The 12,500-nt window shown below is 40.5% G+C and overlaps 1 protein-coding gene and 1 long non-coding RNA gene across 3 annotated transcripts in view; both read right to left on the bottom strand.

Annotated features, from left to right (window-relative positions):
- Positions 1–12,500, bottom strand: part of LOC124950652 (LIM domain-binding protein 2) — a 122,672-nt gene that overhangs the window by 86,285 nt on the left and 23,887 nt on the right. The gene's annotated exons all lie outside the window — the stretch shown is intronic.
- Positions 12,392–12,500, bottom strand: part of LOC124950655 — an 11,113-nt gene continuing 11,004 nt past the window's right edge. The window contains exon 2 of the long non-coding RNA XR_007101409.1: positions 12,392–12,500. This exon is cut by the window's right edge and continues 64 nt beyond it. This is a non-coding gene — a long non-coding RNA (uncharacterized LOC124950655).

Genomic DNA, 12,500 nt, shown 5'->3' with positions numbered 1-12,500 from the left:
GGAAGAAGGTGTAGGTACCGGTAGCCACGAGCCACGAGCCATCAGCCATGCAGCCATGCAGCCAGCCATCCAGCCAGCCAGCCAGCCAGCCAGCCAGCCAGCCAGCCAGCTAGCCAGCCAGCCAGCCAGCCAGCATCTCGCCGTTCGACGAGATCAAAAGTGATCCATCGCTTTAAGGTTGAGCCCAGGTTCGTTGGTTCGCGGCTACGCCGTTGCTACTCAGGATTCCAGTTCTTCCCTCTCCTACCCCCTTCGTTCCAGCTCCGATCCCCGCACCCTCCGGCAACCCCACCCACCGCTCTGCCAGGAACCTGTTCCACCCCTTCCCGTCTCTCCATCGCTATCCTTCTCTCGTATCTCTCGGTTCCTCTCCTCCTACCTCTTCCCTCTTGTCCGCTCACTCTCTCTCTCTCTCTCTCTCTCTCTCTCTCTCTCTCTCTCTCTCTCTCTCTCTCTCTTTCTCTCTCTCTTTCTCTTTTACTCGAGCTCCGCTCGTTGGTGTCCCTCTGGCGTGTGCGAGAGAAAGAAAGAAAGACGGAAAGACGCGAGATGAGAGAGAGAGAGAGAGAGAGAGAGAGAGAAAGTGTCCGTGCACGCGCTGCCATTGTTTGCAGCGTGTGTCTCTCCGCCGTCCCTCACCACCACGACCATCACCACCACCACCACTACCACTACCACCACCACCATCACCATCACCACCACCACCACCACTACTACCACCACCACCATCACCATCACCACTACTACTATTACTACCCCACCTTTCTCTCTTCTCTCCTCTCTTCGTTCTCCAGCCGTCCCTTTTCCTACCCAGCCGTCGACCTTTTCTTTCGTTCACTTTTATTCTTCCCACCTCCCAACCCGCTCGCGACTCCTTTTTTCAGACTGGTACGATTTTTGCCTACGGGCAACGGGGCCCCCAGATGCAATTCTCTCGGGCCCCGGTTGTTGCGTTCTCGAGTATTCGAGTTTAAAGCTAGAATCGAAGGTGGTAAGAAGATATGCAAGGTTACTGGAAGAAGGACGTAACTGGGGCGATGATCCTCGCGCGCTCGGGATCACCAGAGCTCTCCTCCTCCCTCCTCCTTCCCTCTCTCTTTCTCTCTCTCTCTCTCTCTCTCACTCTCTCCATCCCTTCCTCTTTCTTTTACTCTTCCACCTCCTACCGCGTCCTCTCCTTACCACACTTTTTATCCCGAACTAACCATGTCTCCCATTTCTCTCTTTCCCTCGTTCGCTCGTGCCATCGGAGACTACTCGTCGAGAAGAGACGTTACCAGGACAATGATCTCCATGAGAAGTCTTTCATAAGACAATTTCTGCTCTGTATAGTCAGTACTAATCGTGTAATCTGTATAATAAACATCTGATATTTGATCTGATAAAACAATATCGTTCTGATTTTTATTATCGATTCGTTTTTCCTTTGCTTTTCTTTTTCTTCTTCTTTTCTTTCTTTTTCTTCTTTTACTTCTCACAAATCAATTACAACAATTTTGCGACAATTTTGCGAAGATAATAAAGAACCTAAGAAATTTTTGTACGGTAATTCTCCCATTTTCAAAGTCAATTAACGATTTTTGTAAGTAGTTACGTACATACGTTGTTTCATTCGTTCGTTCGTTCGTTCGTTCGTTCGTTCGTTCGTTCGTTCGTTCGGCATTTCTCGAAACGAAAATTCCAAGCGAGCGTGTGGCCGCAACGGTGCGCGCGAACGCGACTTGTAAACCAGTTTCGAGCGACGTTCTTGCTTTTCGTAGCGCGCGCGGCGAGGAGACAGCGTCCCTACGCGCTTGGACGTGGGACCGAGAAAGAGAAAGAGAGAGAGAAAGAGAGAGAGAGAGAGAGAGAGAGAGAGAGAATGAGAGAGAGGGAGAGAGAATGAGAGAGGGAGCTTTTTTCTGGGAGATTTTTTCTTCGTCTTTTTTCTTTTTTTTTTTTTTCTTTTTTTTTTTTTTTTTTTTTTTTTTTTCTCCCCTCCCTTCCGCAAGACGGGAAGGAAGCGAACGAGCTCCCATCCTGAGGACATTAATGATTTTTTGTCCGTGCTTCTCATAAACTGGTTTCTCGCATTCGGTCAATATTGTAAGCGGGAAAAGCGTTCTTGTTTACCAGTGTCGATAAGCTCTAGCTACGGTATCTTTCGGTACGTGGACGCAGTTGTTTGGCGCCAATGGACCTGCTTCGTAAAGGGAGAAAGAGAGAAAAAGAGATAGAAAAAAGAAGAAAAGAATAAAAGAAGGAAAGAAGGAAGGAAGGATGGAAGAAGAAAGCTAGGCCGAGACGAGTCGAGGGGAGACTTTGAGCTCGCAGAGAAAAGAGGGATGAGTCTCGATGCAATTTGAAAGTGGGGGATTGAGAGGAAAAGAAAAGGCAGAAGATGGTGCTGAACGAGATGAAGAAGAGGAAGAAGTGCGAAGGAAAACGAGAAGGTGGAGGCCTACATTTCGAATGCAATCTTTCTCTCGTCTGATTTTCCTCTCCTTTTCTCTGTCTATTTTTTTTCTTTTTTTTTTTTTTTTTTTTTTTTTTGTATATCTTATTCAAAATATCTTCCTTTTTTTAATGTTTAAACGTTTCTTTCGTACGTGCGTGTATAAGAAGATATTTACATGCCGTGTCACTCTAATTCAACGATTCGATTATCAAATCAATTCTAATAGGACCAATTTTTAAATTCAAACACTAATCGCAATTAGAAAGTTCGTAAGGATTTGAAACGTTCACGGAGGATTGGTGGAAACACAACGGCGAAACGATGTCACCGGGACAACATCGTGAATTAAGCGACGACGTTGGAAATTAACCCCCTTGAACCACCCTCTGGATTTACCCCAGGTGCTCGTCAGTGTCCGACCCTGAAGCCAAGAGCATCGTAAACTTGCTTGCTCGTTCGTTTTACTGTCGTAAGAGGGCTGCACGTTGAAATTCCGCATAGTTCTGCGCCAGAGCACAAAGGATGAGAATAGTGAGGAGTAAATATTAAAGGAGAAAAAGAAAGAAGAAGAAGAAAAAATGAAAGAAATGAGATCAAGCAAATCAAGCAGATTTTTCTTTCGACGTCGATTTTTATGATCACGCGACGAACTTTCAACTGACGTTCGACGAATTTTTTTTTTAAATTCAACCGTAACCCCATCAATGCATATAATTGCAAACGAAACGAAAACGAAAAGAAAAACGAAAACGAGCATCTGAGTTGCTAGAAAATATAATATAACCGATCGTTCAGCGGAAGAAAAAAAATTCAAAATAATTGAATACTATCGAAAGACGTGACGTTAAATACACGACGTAATGAAACTATATATACCGATCTCTAACACAATAGTCGAAAATTAACAATGATAGACGACTTTAGATCCTCCGTATGGACCAATCGTTTATCTTGCACGCGTGGCCCAAGTCAGAAGATACGGTGTTCTTGTCTCGGAAGTCGCGGGATAGAAAGAGGACGGCCCATTCATTCCTTTGGTCGAATGTGATGCGATGGGTAGGAGAAAGAAAGGAAAGAAAGAAGGAAGGAAGGAAGGAAGGAAGGAAGGAAGGAAGGAAGGAAGGAAGGAAGGAAGGAAGGAAGGAAGGAAGGAAGGAAGGAAGGAAGGAAGGAAGGAAGGAAGGAAGGAAGGAAGGAAGGAAGGAAGGAAGGAAAGAAGGAAGGAAGGAAAGAAGGATGTGAAGAAAGACCAAAAGAGAGAGAGAGAAAGAGAGAGAGAGAGAAAGAAATAAAATGAAAGAAAGAGATAGAGAGTGGGTGGCTCTCTCGCGAAAATTATCGCCTAGACCGTATACGGCCCTGGAGAGCGCGTCATCCCCTTTAACCGGGGGATTGAATTTTTCCCCGACGTGGAGCTCCTGGCACAGGGTGCGCACGACTCCGACGGCCTGCACCCATCCCCCGGAACCACCACCTACCCCCTTTCCAGCTCTCTCTCTCTCTCTCCCTCTCTCTCTCTCTCTCTCTCTTTCTCTCTCTCTCTCTCTTTCTGCTCCTCGTTCGTTCCACCGTTCTCCCGTGGACAATACTTGTCCAATCGTCGCGCAGGGTTGCCCGTAGCAACTCTTCGTCATGGCCAAGGTGCTCCTAGTAGTAACCGGCAATGAAATTGTCCACTTTCGAGCCGTGCACGATTCTAGAAGAGAAGGCAAAAAAAGTACGAGAACTAGGGTGGGAGGGGTACGGTGAAGGAGGAGAGTGGGAGGAAAAAATAGAAAAAGAAAGGAGGGAGAGAAAGAAAAAGAGAAAAAGAGAGAGAGAGAGAGAGAGAAAGAGAGAGAGAGAGAGAGAGAGAGAGAGAGAGAGAGAGAGAGAGAGAGAGAGAGAGAGGAGAACGCAGAGAATTTCGCCTATCTTCCAGCGGTACTATTCGTGTTTAATGCTTCGGGCTATTGCGAGAGTCCTACGGCAGCCACGATTAAGAAACAAGAAGAACTCGGTCGACGAATCCAACTCCTTCTTCTTTCATTTCGTATCAACCTCTTAAAGGTTAATCAACGATCAGGATCTTTCTGTTAGATTTTTAAAAACGAAGAGAACGTTTGTAATGTACAATTTTACGAGCTTAAAAAGAAACTCGAAGACTATTCAAAATTTGAATGATCGATTAACTTAAATTTTGATGTATCACTGATCAAAGACAGAGGGTATTAGAATATTAGCGAAAGGTATTTAAAGATACGGGGAAAATAAAAAGGAATGGTCAGTAAACAGAAAAAAAATCGTACAAGTAACATACGATAAAGAAACTAAAGTGGTGGAGATCAGGTGGAGTAGTACTAGTAGTAGTAATAGTAATAGTAGTAGTAGTGGCATAAGGGGGTAAAGGAGGAGGGGTTTTGTAGAGTGGAAAACGGGAGGATACGCCTCAAAAGGTAGCCGACGTGTTCGCTTTGACGGATCCTCGTGTCGCCCTGGCGACCAAGCGGATTAGCGCCGGATCGTCGGCACTCGCGCGGAACGAGGCGCTTCGCGAAGCGCCGCTCTCTAGCTAGCTGCGGGCGCCACGATGATAGAAAAGACCGACAGCTAAAAATGACATGCACGCAAATGCACTAACATGAGACGTGAGAGAATAGGCTAGAGTATAACCGAGATTGAGAGAGGATTCCCTTATCGTTGGCTTTATCTCTCGTTCACGAACAGAAAAAAAGAGAGAGAGAGAGAGAGAGAGAGAAAAGAAATAATAAAAAAAAAGAAAAGAAAAACAAAAAAGAAAAATGAAAAAAAGAAAGGAACTTATTCATTTATCGATTGTTAACGACGAATTTACTTGGAAGCTAATTTATATCTGATCTAAATAGTTGTACTCTTATAAAATATGTTAAAATCTGTTCTTGTGTCTTCCTCTTTCCTCCCTCACCCCCCCCCCCTAGACGCAATATGTACAGTGAAAAATGATAATGACATCTGTGACGAGGGTATACCTTCATTTTTCTTTTTTCTTTAAGTTTCTCCTACGTTATTACTTCGTTTTTATTCCTAAACTTTAATATCACTTTGATAATAATTTTTTTCTACGTATTGAATATATATATATATATATATATATATATATATATATATATATAAAGTATATATATATATAAAGTATATGTATGTATATATATATATATATATATATATATATATATATATAAAGTTTCTCAAAAAGATAAATTTCTAGTATCGAATGCAACATCATTATTTTTCGCGATAGGATGCGCATGGGCCATGACGAAAAATCGAAAAATTTAGCGAATGGAACTTTCCGAAGATAAGGGGGATATATGCAAGTGGTGGGTTCGGCCCACATGACACGATAGAAGGTCGAAACGAGAGGTGCGGAGGACATCACCCTAAAGTAAACGAAGACAAAATTGGAACACAGGCTAAAGGACTTTTACGCAGTTTCATATATAATACTTTCCTCTTCAAATTGAACCACTTACTCCAACTTTCTCATCCTGTTATTCCTTTTTCTTTTTCATCCGAATCATTCTACCAACACGCGATTCTTCATATATATATATATAAAAACAAAAAAAAAAACAGAAAAAAGCACAGTTATATGAATGATACCTACGTGAACAATTAATAGAGAATCTAATACGTAATTTAATCATGCAAATGTGTTTCACGTTGGTATTGTAGTAGAAAACAAGAAATCGTCAAACATGTTTTCGACTTTTATCTTGCTTGGTCCAAGCATCTCTCTCTCTCTCCCGCCCCTCTCTCTCTCTCTCTTTCTTACCTCACAGTTTACTCAGCCCCAAAGTCACAAGACCCACCTTATTATTTAGATCCAACCGGATCGGTACGTTTGTATGCGTATATAAAACGTGTATAAATGATCGCGAAATCGTTTTGTAGCGGGACGACAAAGCGGCACACGCCACGCACCACGTCTTATCCGTTTCAGGCTAAAGAGCTTAACGACCAGATTACAGGAGAGATCGTCGTTCCAACAAAAGGGTGATGCTCGCCGATTTGACGTGGAACGCCCCGTACTAAATGCATACCTTGCATTCGCGAGTGCGAAGAAGTGCATGCATGTCCGTGTTGTGAGCACGCGACCCGTCTATATTTGTGTGACCGTATGCGTGTACCAACACGAACGTTCTTAACCCTCGGTGTTACATGCCCTTGCGTAAAGCTCCTCTGGCTATGTGCCTCTCGGAACGATGCGCATGTATTGTAACTATATACATCCTCCTATAATACATAGGGAATAATCTATATATGAGAACGTACACACTTTCAACTACACATAGGTAAGATACTTTCGTGTATGTGGATACATATGTACCCATTGCACATATATTCAAAGAGGAGGAGATGTTCACGGGAAGAGAAAGAAAGACAGAGAGAAAGAGAAAGAGAGAAAGAGAGAGAGAGAGAGAGAGAGAGAGAACCAGGGTCGAATGATCAGCCATAAACTGAGTCAGCGGAGATAGTATTGTCCTCCGCCATCCCTCGTACATTCTCTCTCTCTCTTTCTCTCTCGTACGCAAGATCCCAACCACCCTATGATTCCACCTCGTCCGCAGACTAAACTTGGAGAGGGAGACGAAGGAGAAAGAGCAAGTTAGAGAGAAAGAGAGAGAAAGTAAGAGGGGGGAGGAATGACGCCGTGAAACTATCGTACCGTACGCGTCACCGACTATGAAACTCCGCTACGTTTACCAAACGAAATCTGAAATGCCATTCGATTTTCGTTCAATTTCTTCGAGCACCACTATTACCACTACTATCACCACCCCCTCTTTGCATCCCTTCCATTTAGATGGTGGATAATTAAAGAAAACGAAAGAAGAATGAAGTAGGAAACATCGAGTCATCGTCAATAGAGATCTCTTTCTTAGTCGTCTACTAACTCTTCTACATTCGTTGAATGAAACGATCGAAAAGTTTAACTTCGATCGAGTGACTCCCGCTAATGAAAGGCACTGTATGGTTAGCCGCTCCTCGATGCTCGACCAAACGTCGCCAGTCTGTTTGCTCCGTTTTGTCGCACGGTAACATGTCGCTAGGTATACCACGGATATTTTAGATGGGGAAACAACCTCGTAGCCGAGAGGATAGGTTAGGTTCGATTAAGGCGCCTGCTGGTTACCCGTCCTAACCCACGCCTATACCTTCTCACGCCTCTAAGAACTCTGATCGACGTTATCATCGCCAATGAAAAACATTTAATTTCATCTGCATCGTATAACCAACTTGGGCTTACGTTAACCCGATATCTACATATCGATATGTCTAATCTCATCTACTGTAACCTCCTTCCCTTTCTCACCCCGCCATCCCTCCCTTTTCCAACTCACCATTTTAACACCGAGAAAGAGAGAGAGAGAGAGAGGGGGAGAGAGAGAGAGAGAGAGAGAGAGAGAAGAGCGATTAAGGAAAAATCCCTAGGTTGGTTCAACGAAACTGAGACAAATGGTTTCCGTTAAGTATTATACGAATGATAACGTCAAACGGCAAGAGAAGAACGGACTCGTTTAGTCTTGTAGAAGCGAACGTGCAATCGAGCGTAGCGGGCGTGAGTATGAACGGGTCTTAAATCGATCAGAAGAAGTACAGGAGCGGCTCAAGAAACATGCCCGGTGCATAGCCCGAGGGCCGGTTAACAGAGAGGCATGCAACAGGCCACTGCTAGCTTCGTAGAAAGAGAGAGAAAGAGAGAAAGAGAGAAAGAGAGAAAGAGAGAGAGAGAGAGAGAGAGAACACCGCGGGTCCGGTAAGACTCGCTCGGATCAAAGCACTTACGATGGTATTTATGGGCGCTCCTTAAACCGCCCTTTCGTACGCTATGAAAACATTTCATTCATCACGCGTACGTCGTGAAAGCCAATTACCGTGGCGCCCTTTCTTAATTAAAATCCCCCTTACCTTCGTGTGTCCTCCTACTACCACAACCATCACTACCACCGACGTCACCGTTGCCACCGCCTCCACCTCCACCAGGAACTACATGCGCTGATACAACAAAGTGTAACGATGCGAACAAGAGCAATTCTGACGTCTCAATGGAAAGAAAAGAGAGAAAGAGAGAAAGAGAGGGAGAGAGAGAGAAAGGGAGAGAGAAAGAGAGAAAGAGAGACCATGACCATGACCACGAAATCCTGCATCTTGTTATACCTTTCAACTATAATTTGTAATACATTTCCTTCCGATCGACAGACAGGAAGAACCTAGACAATAGCGTTGTTGTTGAACTAATAAACGCGAACGGTTTACTTTCACAAACTCTTTCGAACACCAATCCTATTCAACCATTCACGTACTTTCACGTCCAGGAAGATGGGAATCAATGAGTAGAAGTTTATTACAGGCGTTGAGCATGGTTTCCTTGGTACATCGGAAGAGTGCCCTTAACCTAATAACGTCTGATGCATTCACGAGATTCGGTCAGGGAGAAGCGAGGGGTTGATGCACCGACTATCTCTCTTCCTCTCTCTCTCCCTCTCTCTCTCTCTCTCTCTCTCTCTCTCTCTCTCTCTCTCTCTCTCTTTCCCTATAACGTTCTCCAACTTCTCCCACTATGTCCACCCACCCCTTTCGTCCGCTTCTCGCGTAATTGCGAAGACTAACGAAGTTAGTGCTCCGCGGTAACGATAATGAGGACATTACAACCCCTAATTAAGGATCGGCGTGTCCGTTCGCGTCGGCGTCGCATCGGAAAATCATATCGTCGATGAAATCGACAAAAACGTCTCGCGGCTACTTCACTTACGACCTCTTTTCTTTAAAGAGAGAGAGAAAGAAAAAAAAAAGAACACCCGAAAAAAATAGGAGAGAAAAAAGACAAAAGCAAAAAAAGAAACGACCTGTCGTATATGTAAGTAGAATCGCATTTGGTTGAATTATGCTAAATAGTCAAACATGGTGATATTTGACTGTTAAAGAAAGAAGATAGAACGGTATCGAACGTGTTCCTTCTTATTCTTCTTTTTTTTTCTTTTTTCTCTTTTTTCTCTTTTTTCTCTTTTTTTATTCTTTTCTTTTATCTTTCGACTAGCACGAGGAGTCTCTCCTTGGTGAAACAAGCGAACCACATGGAACTAGTACGTTTCCGTGGTTTTATAACTTGTTGGGCTACACCCACCTATCTTAGTCAATAGATTTACCAGTGAATAGATACTATTGTGTAGAAGCTCGAGTGTCCCTCAGGGAAAAGAATAGCGGTAAGAAAGGAACCACGAACGAAGAATGAAAAAGAGGAACGCGTACATTATCGTCTCTTACGAAAAATCTCAAACTATCCACTCCCTCCCTCTCATACTTCTCTCTTTCTCTCTCTCTTTCTCTCTCTCTCTCTCTGTCTATCTATCTTTCTCACGAACGAAGCTCTCTAAGACTACAGAGGTTTTTTTCTCACGATTCGGAATAAGTATTCTTCGACGGTTTCGCGGTCAAAATGAGCAGGCTATCGATTTCTTAAAACACGATTCTCCCTCGCGATTCAAATGTTAAAATTCAGGTAATAGGAGCAAGAAATATATATATATATATATATATATATATATATATATGTATAAATATATATATACGTAATATATATGTATCACAAGGAGAACGATCAAAAGAGTGTCTCGGGGAAGGGGTTGAAATTATTTTTTTGGGCTCGATGCCAATTCCTGACACGAGGAACCATCGTGTCAGTAGCGCGAATATAGATATATTGCTTTGATAATATTCTTTGCTTGATACATATACACATCAACTGGATGATAAAAGGATGTGAACGGCAAAAAAGAAGAAAAAAAAGAAGAGAGAAAAGAAAAAAGCAAGAAAAAAAAACGAAATTTTGGCCGGCACGAAGGCAAACATTTGTTAGGGAAGTTTCATGTCCTTGGAATAGTTTCGTAACATTGATATGTATACTTTCCTCCTCTCCCCACTGTCAAACAAAATACATATATTTCATAAAATCCCTTGATCGACATTTCCGATTGTTTCGAAGAAACACGATTCGCGTGTTCCTGAAATGAGATGAAAAAGGTCTTTTTGAATTTGCTAGAAAACGTAAAAAGTAAGAACAAAGTTATATATAAACCGATCCACCACTCCAAGCTTCTATTTTTACCTGTATATTTTAAATAGGGTTTTATACGAACTTGTCGTTCGTTGTTTTCGAATTCTTTGCCAAAAGTTTGTCATAAGCACGAAGATTGACCTTAATGCTTATACGTTCGTCCCTAAAAATACATCGACCAATAATAACATATATATGCAAAATAAAAAGAAGAAATAAAAACTTTAACAAAAATTAATGAACATTAATACAAAAAAGAAAACGACATCAATCGTCAAGAAAAAAAAAGGACAAGGAAAAAAAAAAGATAGGTCGTCGTATCAAACGATAAAAATGTATGCGACCAAGCCATTAAAAGAAATCTTTTAATCTTTGACGAATCTTATTTTCCTTCATATAATTCCCGTTGAAAAGACCATACGCACGATGTTTTTATATAATTATATTTATTATTTATTTGCTAACAAAAAACGAATCTTAGCGTCTAAGTTTAACGTATCAATGTCATTTACTAGAGTCGATTATTGAAATTATCATTAAATTCTTCTATACTTGCACCTGCAAATGGTTAACAAGACCCGTGCCGCGAGGTGTTAATGACATTAGCAAAACCGTCAGCGTCCAAGATAGGGCTCGTAACACAGGGCGGATCGTCGCCCCCGGTAAATATTTATTCGTCGTTGTGCCGCGTAAAATTGAAAATCTTTATAATGTCAGGCCACCGCGGCGCATACTAAGTCCCGTATTAGCATACATCGCTTAAATCTTGATTCGAGTTTATGGCGGGGCTGTAGCCGCAAAGTGAGGAGGAGGAGGAGGAGGAAGAGAAGCGGAAAAAAAGAACTAAAAGAAGAAGAAGAAGAAGAAGAAGAAGAAGAAGGAGGAGAAGACAAAACCTTGTAATAATTGTACAAGGACATTTGAACCTTTATATATAAAATAAATGAAACTTTGATATTAATTAATACATCATGTGTTTTAACTAATAAATAGATAAAATTAATTTCATATAAATTTTTATAAATAATATTAAGAAAATAAGAGTTATTAATCATTACTTATTATATTAATCATTAATTATACAAGAAAAGATTTAATCCTATATTTATGAAACGAATATAAAACTTCGAAATTAATTGATATTTTATATTTTAATATTGATTATATAAATTAAATTATATAAAACTTTATAAACAATAAAAAGAAAAGATTAGTTGGTATTAATCCTAGAAATATATTTAATCTTTAATTAATAAGTATAAAAGAAATATAAAACTTTGAAATTAATCGATATGTTGCATTTTAACGTAACTATATAAATTAAATTATATAAAACCATACAAATAGTACAAAGAAAAGAGGAGTATTAATCATACGAGCACATTTAATCCTGTAAACATGAAATAAATAATACTTCGAAAATTAATTGATCTGTTACATTTTAACATAAGTATATAAATTAAATTATATAAAACTATACAAACAATATAAAGAAAAGAGTAATATTAATCATACGAGCAAATTTAATCCTGTAAGTATGAAATATATAAAACTTTGAAATTAATTGATCTGTGAATTTTAATGTAAGCATATATAAATTAGATTACATGTAAAACTATATAAATTATATACGGGGGAAAAACAAAAAAAAAGAAAAAAAAATAAGAGAAGAGAAACGGTATTAAAATTATACAAGGACGTATTATCCTGAAAAATATAAAACAAATAAAACTTTGAAACTAGAGAGTTTTGATCAGTAATATATTAATGTAAGGATGCAAACTAATTTCTATAAAACTCTATAAACAAAATGATAAGATACCGATCAAATTACCTGTTTCTTTGTACGATAAAATACGTTCAATATATCATTCAAACTTTTCATTCATTTAACTCATTTCATTTTAACACTTGATGTTCTACTAATTATCCAAACGATTAAAAATCTTTCTCAAGAATTGATTACGAGGTTATTAATTTTCTTTT

This window comes from Vespa velutina, chromosome 7 (genome assembly GCF_912470025.1).
Source record: "Vespa velutina chromosome 7, iVesVel2.1, whole genome shotgun sequence".
In the NCBI taxonomy this organism is placed as follows: domain Eukaryota; kingdom Metazoa; phylum Arthropoda; class Insecta; order Hymenoptera; family Vespidae; genus Vespa; species Vespa velutina.
This window is presented reverse-complemented; position numbering and strand designations above follow the sequence as displayed.